The sequence below is a fragment of the Macaca fascicularis genome, chromosome X (assembly GCF_037993035.2).
Source record: "Macaca fascicularis isolate 582-1 chromosome X, T2T-MFA8v1.1".
NCBI lineage: Eukaryota > Metazoa > Chordata > Mammalia > Primates > Cercopithecidae > Macaca > Macaca fascicularis.
Window position 1 is genome coordinate 122383829 of NC_088395.1, and position 7805 is coordinate 122391633.

Genomic DNA, 7805 nt, shown 5'->3' on the forward strand with positions numbered 1-7805 from the left:
TCTTTCCATTTTCTGGTGTCCTTTTCAACTTCTTTCATCATTGTTTTATAGTTCTCATTATAGAGATTGTTGATTTCTTTAAATTAATCCCTCGGTATTTAATTTTATGTGTGGCTATTGTAAATAGGGTTACTTTATTTCTTTTTTACATTGTTCACATTGGCATAAAGAAATGCTACTGATTTCTGGATATTAATTTTGTATCCTGCAACTTTACTGAATTTGTTTATAAGTTCTGATTTTTTTGTGTGGAGTTTTTTCTTTCTTTTTTTCCTTTTTTGAGACAAGGTCTCACTCTGTTGCCCAGGCTGGAATGCAGTGACATGATCTCAGCTCATCACTGTAGCCTCGGCCTCCTGGGCTCACATGATCCTTCTGTCTCAGGCTCTCAAGTAGCTGGGACTACAGGCACATGTCACCATGCCTGGCTACGAGTCTTCAGGTTTTTCCAAATAAAAGATAATATCATCTGCAAACAAGGATAATCTGACTTCTTTTTTTCCAATTTGGATGTCCTTTATTTCTTTCTCTTCTCTGATTGCTCTAAGTCTTCCAGTACTATGTCGAATAACAGTGGTGACAGTGGGCATCCCTGTTGTGTACCAGGTCCTAGAGGAAAGGCTTTCAGTTTTTCCTCATTCAGTATGATACTAGCTGGGGTCTGTCATATATGGCTTGTATTATGTTGAGGTATGATCCTTCTATCCTCAGGTTTTTTTAAGGGTTTTTATCATGAAGGGATAAAAATGTCATTTTGACATCAATTGAAATGATATGGATTTTGTCCTTTCTTCTGTTGATATGATGCATCACAATGATTGATTTGCATATGTTGAATCACCCTTGCATCCCTGGAATAAATCCCACTTGGTCATGATGAATGAGCTTTCTAATGTATTGTTGAATTTACTTTGCTAGTAGTTTGTTGAGGATTTTTGCATCAATATTGATTAGAGATATTGGCCTGTGGTTTTCTTTTTTTGATGTATCTTTGTCTGGTTTTGCTATCAATGTAATACTGGTCTTGTAGAATAAGTTTGGAAGTATTCCCTCCTCCTTTATTTTTTTGGAATTGTTTAAGTAGGATTGGCATTAATTCTTCTTTAAATGTTTGGTACAGCTCTATAGTGAAGTAATCAGTTCCCAAGCTTTTCTTTACTGAGAGACTTTACTATGGCTTCCATCTCGCTACTTGTTATTGGTCTGTTCAGGATTTGGATTTCTTACTGGTTCAATACTGGAAGGTTGTATGTGTCTAGGAAATTGTCCATTTCTTCTAGATTTTCCAATTTATTGGCATACAGTTACTCATAGTAGCCACTAGTAATCCTTTTAATTTCTGCAGTAGTCACAATGTCTCCCTTTTAATCTCTGATTTTATATATTTGGATCTTCTCTCTTTTTTCTTAGTCCGGCTAAAGGTTAGTCAATTTTGTTTAACTTCTCAAACAACAAACTTTTTATTTCATTAATCTTTTGTATTGTTTTCTTCATTTCAAATTTATTTCTGCAGTCATCTTTAGTATTTCCTTTACTGATTTTGGTTTTGGTTTACTCTTGCTTTTCTAGTTCAAGCACACTGTTAGATTTTTTTATTTGAAAATTTTCTTCTAATACAGACACTTACAGCTATAAACTTCTTTCATAATACTGCTTTTGCTGTATTCCATAGGTTTTGCTATATTGTGTTTTCCTTATCATCTGTTTCAAGAAATTCTTCAACTTTTTTCTCAGTTTCTTCACTGACCCACTGATTCTTCAGATGCATATTGTTTAATTTTAATGTATTTGTTTTTCAGAATTCCTTGTTATTGATTTCTAGTTTTATTCCATTGTGGTCAGAGTAGATGCTTGATATTATTTCCATTTTTTGGATATTTTAAAACTTGTTTTGTGACCTAACATATGGTCTATCTTTGAGAATGATCTATGTGCTGAAGAGTTTATATTCCATAGCCATTGGGTGAAAAGTTTTGTAAATATCTATTAGATCCATTTGTTCTATAGTGCAGATTGAGTTTTTTTTGTTAGTATCTTTCTACAAGATTTGCCTAATGCTGAAAGTGGGGTGAAGTCTCCAGCTATTATTGTATTAGGGTCTCTTTCTTTCTTTAGCTCTAATAATATTTGCTTTATATATCTAGGTGCTGCAAGGTTGACTGCATATATACTTAAAATTGTTATATATTCTTGCTAAATTGACCCTTTTATCATTATATAGTGACCTTGTCTCTTGTTATAGTTTTTGTCTTGAAATATATTTTGTCTGATATAAGTACAGCAACTTTTGCTCTTGTTTGGTTTCCCTTGACATGGAATATATTTTTGCATCCTTTTCAGTGTACGTGTGTCTTTACAGGGGAAGTATGTTTCTTGTAGGAAACAAGTCAATGGGTTTGTTTTTAAAATTCACCCAGCCACTCTATGACTTTTGATTGGAGAGTTGAATCCATTATATTCAATGGTATTATTGGTAATTAAGATTTTACTCCTGCCATTTTATTATTTGTTTTCTGGGTTTTTTTGTGGTCTGTTTTCCTTCTTTTTCCTCCCTGTCTTCCTTTAGTGAGATGATTTTCTCTGGTGTTATGATTTAGTTTCTTGCTTTTAATTTTTTGTCTCCCCATTGTATGCATCTTGGTTTGAGGTTACCACGAGGCTTGCAAATACTATTTTAAAACCCATTATTTTATCTGATAACATATTAATACGGTGTACAGTGTGTAGTTAACTGTTTTTGATTGGTTCATCATTTTACCTTTATACTTAGAATAAGAGTATTTGACGCATCACAGTTACAGTGTTATAATATTCTGTGTTTTTATTTACACTTACTATTATAGTGAGTTTTTTTTTTTTAAACCTTCACGTGATTATTTGTTGCTCACTAACATCCTTTTCTTTCTGATTGAAGTACTCCCTTTAGCATTTCTTGTATGACAGGTCTAGTGTTAATAAAATGTCTCAGCGTTTGTTTGTCTGGGAATGTCTTTATTTCTCCCTCATGTCTGAAGGTTATTTTTGCTGGATATACTATTCTAGGGTAAAAGTCTCTTTCCTTCAGTACTTTAAATATGCCATGCCACTCTCCTTGCCTGTGAAGTTTCCACTGAAAAGTCTGCTACCAGATGTATTGGAGTTCCATTACACGTTGTTTGTTTCTCTTCTCTTGCTGTTTTCATGATAATTTCTTTATCCCTGTTTCTTGGGAGTTGTAGTATTAAATTCCTTGAGGTGGTCTTCTTTTGGTTAAATCTGCTTGGTGTTGTATAACCTTCTTGTACTTGGACATTACTATTTTCTATCCTTTTCTAGGTTTGAGAAGTTATCTGTTATTATCTCTTTGAATAAATTTTCTACCCCTATCTGTTTCTCTACCTCCTTTTTAAGGTCAATAACTTTTAGATTTGCCTTTTTCCACTTATTTTCTAGATCCTGTAGGTGTTCTCCATTGTTTTTTATTTCTTGTCTCCTCTATGTATTTTCAAATAGCCTGCCCCTATTTTCAATACCTTGCTCACTAGTTTTCTTCTGCTTGATCAATTCTGCTAGTAAAAGACACTGATGCATTCTTCAATATGCCAATTGTATTTTTCAGCTCCCAAATTTCTGCTTGATACTTTTTAACTATTTTGATTTCTTTATCAAATTTATCTAATAGAATTCTAAATTCCTGTTCTGTGTTATCTTGAATTTCTTTCAGTTTCCTCAAAAGCTCTTCTGAATTCTGTCTGAAAGGTCACGTATCTCGGTTTCTCCAGGATTGTTCCCTGGTCCCTTATTTAGTTCATTTGGTGAGGTCATGTTTCCATGGACTGTCTTTTATACTTATAGATGTTTGTGTCTGGGCATTGAGGAGTTAGGTATTTATGTTAGTCTTCAGTCTGGGCTTGTTTATACCTATCCTTCTTGTGAAGGCTTCCCAGATATTTGAGAGGACTTGGGTGTTGTCATCTAAGCTCTATCTGCTTTATGAGGAACCATGAGCCCAGTAACACTGTGGTTCTTGCAGATTCACAGACGTACTACCTTGATGGTCTTGGACAACATCTGGGAGATTTCTCTGGATTCCCAGGCAGAGAATTCTTGTTCCCTTTTTTTTTTAATGTTCTTTCAAACAAATATAGTATCTCTCTCTGTTCTGAGCGACTTGAAACTGAGGATGCAATCATATAAGCAACCCTGTGGCCACCACCACTATGACTATGCTGGGTCAGACCTGAAGCCGGCACAGCATTGCATCTTTTCCAAGGCCTGCAGTAACCACTCCCTGGCTACTGCCTATATTTACTCAAGGCCCTGGGACTCTAAAATCAGCAGGTGGCAAAGCTAGGCCTGCACCCTTCTCTTCAGGGCAGTGAGTTCTCCCAGGCCCCATGTGGGTCCAGGAGTGCCATGCTGGAGCCAGGAACTAGAGTTCAAAACCTTAGAAGTCTTGCTGGTGTTCTATTGTATTGTGGCTGAGCTGTCAGTGAAAGCACAAAATGCAGTCGTTCCCACTCTCCCCTCCCTTTTCCAAATGTAGAGGAGCCTCACCCTGTGGTCTTCACCACCATAGGCCCATGGGGAGTATTGCCAGACCACTGCCAATGTTCCCTTTAGGTTCAAGGGCTTTTATGTCAGCTTGTGATGAATGCTGCCTGACTTGGGACTCACCTTTCAGGGCAGTGGGCTTCCCTTTGGCCCAGGACAGGTCCAGGAATATCATCGAAGAGCCAAGTCCTGGAATTGTGGACTCCAAGAGCCCACTTGGTACAGCACCCTGTGGTTGACCTGGTTCCTAAGGTTCAAGACAAAGTCCCCTTTACTCTTTCCTCTGCTCTTCTCAAGCAGAAGGAGTCTCGCCCTGTAGCCACCACAGTTGGAAATGTGCTGAGTCATGTTTGAAGCCAGTAAGTCTCAGAGTCCCACTGAAGTCCTTCAAAGTAGTACCTGGATATCTCTGCTTGTTATTCAGCGTCTAAGGGCTCTTCCATTAGTAGGTAATAAATGCTGCAAGGACTTGGTCCTTCCCTTCAATGCAGCAAGTTCCTTTCCGGCCTGGGTTGTGTCTAGAAATGTTACCTGGGAGGTAGGGCCTGGAATAGGGGCCTCAGGATTCTGACCAGTGCCCTATCCTGCTGTGGCTGAGCTGGTGTTCAAGATGCAATAAAAAGTCCTCTTCACTCTTCCCTCTTCTCTCATCAAGCAGAAGGAAGGGGTCTCTTTTGGAGCTGTGAGCTATGTAGCTTGGGGTTGAGAGGTAATGCCCACACTTTCTTAGCCATCCCAGCTGATGTTTCAGTAGGTTATGTGCCCCACCAGTCCACTGTCTCTGGGCCCATTTCAGCATTATAACTCATCTAAAGGTTGAAATCCTTGTGGCCTAGCCTACCTTTCAAGTTCATTTAGCGTCTCTGAGCACTTTAGAACATGGTAGTGAGGTTTAGAGGAACTCAAGTGGTGATTCCATTCTGGCTAGGTCTGGTTTAAATACTCCCACTATGGCGGGCATCAGATGAGTTTGGTCTGGCTTTCCTTTCTGCTCTAACATGACAGCACTGAGTTCAACACCTCACAATTGCTGTGCTCTCCATTCCCCAGAACATGGAAACTCTCTCAGCACCATGCTGTTGCTGCCAGGGTGTGAGGGAGGGGTGACGTTAGCAATTCAAGACTTTTTTCTATCTCTTCAGTGCCTCTTTCAGTGATTGAAAGGGAAAACCAGGTATTGTGAGTGCTCACCTGATTTTTTATTCTTATCAAGGTGTTATTCTTTGTGTGTATATAGTTGTTAAATTTATGTCCTTGGGAGAGGAAAATGATAGGTGGAGCCTCTTATTCCACCATCTTGCTTTGCCCCCTAATTTCATTTGTTAAAGTTTTACTTTTCAAATTTCTCAGATTTATACCTCAAAGGTACAACTTTTGCTGTACCTCACTGCATGTGATTTGTACGTCATACATCATGACATTCAGCCTTTTCTCCCCTTGAGAATGCCTGTTATGGAAACTCTCCTTCAACTTCTTTGTCAGCTCCTCTTTTTTCTCTAGTTCTAACCCACTGTTATGGCCTAACACTAAAATGTTTACCTTGCAGGCCTAGAAAAGCATTGTTTCCCTCCCATAAAACTTGCCTCTGTATTCTTGGCTTTTCTTGATTTATCTGAATTAATCCACTCATAACCTTGGAAACATTATCCCTGTGTCTAATTAAATTCATCAGGTTCAACTTCCAGTTTATCTACATGAGCTTCCGTTAAGGAGAAAAAGTCACAGGGCTGAAGGTTTTTCTTTGTCTTTTTGTTAGTTGGCCTAAGAATCAAAGCCTTTTGTTTTATCAAGAAAATTTGCTGTGTTGCCTTTATTCGGTTTTTGATTACTGAGGATAATTGAGGTTTAAAAGGATTAAGGCTTTTACATCCATGTAACTTTCTGTGTTGCATTTGAAGTCTTTTGATGATCACCTTGGTTAAATGAGTATTATCTTATAGTGGCCTGCGATTCTGTTTGGATCAAGTGCTTTGAGCACTTTAACATCTTTGACAAACTTACTGAAGATCAAATCCTTAATTAAGTCTTGTTGACCTAGAATTAACTTCAGGATTTTCCATTCAGACTCCTGGAAAGCAACAAAAGATATATCTTTCATTCTGTAGAGATATTAAATGATTAAGGTTATTTGGAAAACTATGTAAGAAATGTTACTGAAGGATAAGCAATATTAGATCTTAGTTGCATTTATAAATGTACTATTGATACAAATGTTTCAAAAATTATATAAATTCATAGAAATATGTTATCAATCATAAGTCTGGTTGTTACCTAAAAATGCTATATGTAATAGAACTAACTAAATTTCCTCATCAATTACAACTTTTCATCAGATTTTTAACCATGGCCATTCTAAGTTTTTAGAATCCACAGTTATCGTTTTGAATTATTCTCTAAAATCGAAATTCTAAAACCAAATTCATGGACAAGGGCTGGTCATGGTGGCTCACACTTGAAAACTCATCATTTTGAGAGGCTGAGGTGGGAGGATTGCTTGAGCTCAGGGGTTCAAGGCCAGCCTGGGAACCATCACGAGACCTTGTCTCTACAAAAAAAAAAAAAAAAAAAAAAAAAAATTAGCTGGCTTTGGCAGTACTTGTCTGTAGTCCTAATTACTTGGGACGGTGAGAGAGGAGGATCACTCGAGCCCCAGAGTTAGAGGCTGCAGCGAGCTATGATCCTGTCACTGCACTCCAGCCTGGATGACAGAGCTGAAATAAACGAATTAATAAAATTTAAAATCAAATTAATGGAAAAGACTCCAACAAGTACTCTTTTTTTTTTTGAGACGGAGTTTTGCTCTTGTTGCCCAGGCTGGAGTGCAATGGCGTGATCTTGGCTCACTGCAACGTCCGCCTTTTGGGTTCAAGCGATTCCCCTGTCTCAGCCTCCCAAGTAGTTGGGATTGCAGGCACCTGCCACCATGCCCAGGTAATTTTTTGTATTTTTAGTAGAGACGGGGCTTAGTAGAGACGGGGTTTTTTAGTTCAAGATGAGGCTGGTCTTGAACTCCTGAACTCAGGTGCTCCGCCCGCCTTGGGCTCTCAAAGTGCCGGAATTACGGGCATGAACCACCGTGCCTGGCCCACAAGTACTCTTAAATACAGGTTTCTGATAACTTTAATATCAATGGACTAAATAAAAACTTCCAGAACTCTAATAAACTGATGGATTCAGAAAACTACTAGTGGAGATCAAACAGAACAAAAGTTGATTATGAGACTGAATAACTAATGAAGACAATGTTTTTATGATTTTTTACTTGATACACA